We start from the raw sequence: 5,150 nt of genomic DNA on the forward strand, positions 1-5,150 counted from the left end.
AGTACAGTACGGTAGTCCACGGCTGTAGCTACCTCTGTGTCGGCACTCGGCAGTCCGTCCATAATTGTATACCACCTACCCGTGGTTTTTTTTTTCTTTCTTCTTTATACATACTACATCTCATTATCATCCAGTCTATATTAGCAGCAGACACAGTACAGTACGGTAGTCCACGGCTGTAGCTACCTCTGTGTCGGCACTCGGCAGTCCATCCATAATTGTATACCACCTACCCGTGGTTTTTTTTTCTTTCTTCTTTATACATACTACATCTCATTATCTTCCAGTCTATATTAGCAGCAGACACAGTACAGTACAATAGTCCACGGCTGTAGCTACCTCTGTGTCGGCACTCGGCAGTCCGTCCATAATTGTATACCACCTACCCGTGGTTTTTTTTTCTTTCTTCTTTATACATACTACATCTCATTATCATCCAGTCTATATTAGCAGCAGACACAGTACAGTACAATAGTCCACGGCTGTAGCTACCTCTGTGTCGGCACTCGGCAGTCCGTCCATAATTGTATACCACCTACCCGTGGTTTTTTTTTTCTTTCTTCTTTATACATACTACATCTCATTATCAACCAGTCTATATTAGCAGCAGACACAGTACGGTAGTCCACGGCTGTAGCTACCTCTGTGTCGGCACTCGGCAGTCCGTCCATAATTGTATACCACCTACCCGTGGTTTTTTTTTCTTTCTTCTTTATACATACTACATCTCATTATCATCCAGTCTATATTAGCAGCAGACACAGTACAGTACGGTAGTCCACGGCTGTAGCTACCTCTGTGTCGGCACTCGGCAGTCCGTCCATAATTGTATACCACCTACCCGTGGGTTTTTTTTTCTTTCTTCTTTATACATACTACATCTCATTATCATCCAGTCTATATTAGCAGCAGACACAGTACAGTACGGTAGTCCACGGCTGTAGCTACCTCTGTGTCGGCACTCGGCAGTCCGTCCATAATTGTATACCACCTACCCGTGGTTTTTTTTTTCTTTCTTCTTTATACATACTACATCTCATTATCATCCAGTCTATATTAGCAGCAGACACAGTACAGTACGGTAGTCCACGGCTGTAGCTACCTCTGTGTCGGCACTCGGCAGTCCATCCATAATTGTATACCACCTACCCGTGGTTTTTTTTTCTTTCTTCTTTATACATACTACATCTCATTATCATCCAGTCTATATTAGCAGCAGACACAGTACAGTACAATAGTCCACGGCTGTAGCTACCTCTGTGTCGGCACTCGGCAGTCCGTCCATAATTGTATACCACCTACCCGTGGTTTTTTTTTCTTTCTTCTTTATTCATACTACATCTCATTATCATCCAGTCTATATTAGCAGCAGACACAGTACAGTACAATAGTCCATGGCTGTAGCTACCTCTGTGTCGGCACTCGGCAGTCCGTCCATAATTGTATACCACCTACCCGTGGTTTTTTTTTCTTTCTTCTTTATACATACTACATCTCATTATCATCCAGTCTATATTAGCAGCAGACACAGTACAGTACGGTAGTCCACGGCTGTAGCTACCTCTGTGTCGGCACTCGGCAGTCCGTCCATAATTGTATACCACCTACCCGTGGTTTTTTTTTCTTTCTTCTTTATACATACTACATCTCATTATCAACCAGTCTATATTAGCAGCAGACACAGTACGGTAGTCCACGGCTGTAGCTACCTCTGTGTCGGCACTCGGCAGTCCATCCATAATTGTATACCACCTACCCGTGTTTTTTTTTCTTTCTTCTTTATACATACATACTACATCTCATTATCATCCAGTCTATATTAGCAGCAGACACAGTACAGTACAATAGTCCACGGCTGTAGCTACCTCTGTGTCGGCACTCGGCAGTCCATCCATAATTGTATACTAGTATCCATCCATCTCCATTGTTTACCTGAGGTGCCTTTTAGTTGTGCCTATTAAAATATGGAGAACAAAAATGTTGAGGTTCCAAAATTAGGGAAAGATCAAGATCCACTTCCACCTCGTGCTGAAGCTGCTGCCACTAGTCATGGCCGAGACGATGAAATGCCAGCAACGTCGTCTGCCAAGGCCGATGCCCAATGTCATAGTACAGAGCATGTCAAATCCAAAACACCAAATATCAGTAAAAAAAGGACTCCAAAACCTAAAATAAAATTGTCGGAGGAGAAGCGTAAACTTGCCAATATGCCATTTACCACACGGAGTGGCAAGGAACGGCTGAGGCCCTGGCCTATGTTCATGGCTAGTGGTTCAGCTTCACATAAGGATGGAAGCACTCAGCCTCTCGCTAGAAAACTGAAAAGACTCAAGCTGGCAAAAGCACCGCAAAGAACTGTGCGTTCTTCGAAATCCCAAATCCACAAGGAGAGTCCAATTGTGTCGGTTGCGATGCCTGACCTTCCCAACACTGGACGTGAAGAGCATGCGCCTTCCACCATTTGCACGCCCCCTGCAAGTGCTGGAAGGAGCACCCGCAGTCCAGTTCCTGATAGTCAGATTGAAGATGAAGATGTTGAAGTACACCAGGATGAGGAGGATATGGGTGTTGCTGGCGCTGGGGAGGAAATTGACCAGGAGGATTCTGATGGTGAGGTGGTTTGTTTAAGTCAGGCACCCGGGGAGACACCTGTTGTCCGTGGGAGGAATATGGCCGTTGACATGCCTGGTGAAAATACCAAAAAAAATCAGCTCTTCAGTGTGGAGGTATTTCAACAGAAAAGCGGACAACAGGTGTCAAGCCGTGTGTTGCCTTTGTCAAGCTGTAATAAGTAGGGGTAAGGACGTTAACCACCTCGGAACATCCTCCCTTATACGTCACCTGCAGCGCATTCATAATAAGTCAGTGACAAGTTCAAAAACTTTGGGCGACAGCGGAAGCACTCCACTGACCAGTAAATCCCTTCCTCTTGTAACCAAGCTCACGCAAACCACCCCACCAACTCCCTCAGTGTCAATTTCCTCCTTCCCCAGGAATGCCAATAGTCCTGCAGGCCATGTCACTGGCAATTCTGACGAGTCCTCTCCTGCCTGGGATTCCTCCGATGCATCCTTGCGTGTAACGCCTACTGCTGCTGGCGCTGCTGTTGTTGCTGCTGGGAGTCGATGGTCATCCCAGAGGGGAAGTCGTAAGCCCACTTGTACTACTTCCAGTAAGCAATTGACTGTCCAACAGTCCTTTGCGAGGAAGATGAAATATCACAGCAGTCATCCTGCTGCAAAGCGGATAACTGAGGCCTTGACAACTATGTTGGTGTTAGACGTGCGTCCGGTATCCGCCGTTAGTTCACAGGGAACTAGACAATTTATTGAGGCAGTGTGCCCCCGTTTCCAAATACCATCTAGGTTCCACTTCTCTAGGCAGGCGATACCGAGAATGTACACGGACGTCAGAAAAAGACTCACCAGTGTCCTAAAAAATGCAGTTGTACCCAATGTCCACTTAACCACGGACATGTGGACAAGTGGAGCAGGGCAGGGTCAGGACTATATGACTGTGACAGCCCACTGGGTAGATGTATGGACTCCCGCCGCAAGAACAGCAGCGGCGGCACCATTAGCAGCATCTCGCAAACGCCAACTCTTTCCTAGGCAGGCTACGCTTTGTATCACCGCTTTCCAGAATACGCACACAGCTGAAAACCTCTTACGGCAACTGAGGAAGATCATCGCGGAATGGCTTACCCCAATTGGACTCTCCTGTGGATTTGTGGCATCGGACAACGCCAGCAATATTGTGTGTGCATTAAATATGGGCAAATTCCAGCACGTCCCATGTTTTGCACATACCTTGAATTTGGTGGTGCAGAATTTTTTTAAAAACGACAGGGGCGTGCAAGAGATGCTGTCGGTGGCCAGAAGAATTGCGGGACACTTTCGGCGTACAGGCACCACGTACAGAAGACTGGAGCACCACCAAAAACTACTGAACCTGCCCTGCCATCATCTGAAGCAAGAAGTGGTAACGAGGTGGAATTCAACCCTCTATATGCTTCAGAGGTTGGAGGAGCAGCAAAAGGCCATTCAAGCCTATACAATTGAGCACGATATAGGAGGTGGAATGCACCTGTCTCAAGCGCAGTGGAGAATGATTTCAACGTTGTGCAAGGTTCTGATGCCCTTTGAACTTGCCACACGTGAAGTCAGTTCAGACACTGCCAGCCTGAGTCAGGTCATTCCCCTCATCAGGCTTTTGCAGAAGAAGCTGGAGACATTGAAGGAGGAGCTAACACGGAGCGATTCCGCTAGGCATGTGGGACTTGTGGATGGAGCCCTTAATTCGCTTAACAAGGATTCACGGGTGGTCAATCTGTTGAAATCAGAGCACTACATTTTGGCCACCGTGCTCGATCCTAGATTTAAAGCCTACCTTGGATCTCTCTTTCCGGCAGACACAAGTCTGCTGGGGTTCAAAGACCTGCTGGTGAGAAAATTGTCAAGTCAAGCGGAACGCGACCTGTCAACATCTCCTCCTTCACATTCTCCCGCAACTGGGGGTGCGAGGAAAAGGCTCAGAATTCCGAGCCCACCCGCTGGCGGTGATGCAGGGCAGTCTGGAGCGACTGCTGATGCTGACATCTGGTCCGGACTGAAGGACCTGACAATGATTACGGACATGTCGTCTACTGTCACTGCATATGATTCTCTCACCATTGAAAGAATGGTGGAGGATTATATGAGTGACCGCATCCAAGTAGGCACGTCACACAGTCCGTACTTATACTGGCAGGAAAAAGAGGCAATTTGGAGGCCCTTGCACAAACTGGCTTTATTCTACCTAAGTTGCCCTCCCACAAGTGTGTACTCCGAAAGAGTGTTTAGTGCCGCCGCTCACCTTGTCAGCAATCGGCGTACGAGGTTACATCCAGAAAATGTGGAGAAGATGATGTTCATTAAAATGAATTATAATCAATTCCTCCGTGGAGACATTGACCAGCAGCAATTGCCTCCACAAAGTACACAGGGAGCTGAGATGGTGGATTCCAGTGGGGACGAATTGATAATCTGTGAGGAGGGGGATGTACACGGTGATATATCGGAGGATGATGATGAGGTGGACATCTTGCCTCTGTAGAGCCAGTTTGTGCAAGGAGAGATTAATTGCTTCTTTTTTGGTGGGGGTCCAAACCA

This window comes from Pseudophryne corroboree, chromosome 4, assembly GCF_028390025.1.
Source record: "Pseudophryne corroboree isolate aPseCor3 chromosome 4, aPseCor3.hap2, whole genome shotgun sequence".
Taxonomy (NCBI): Eukaryota; Metazoa; Chordata; class Amphibia; order Anura; family Myobatrachidae; genus Pseudophryne; species Pseudophryne corroboree.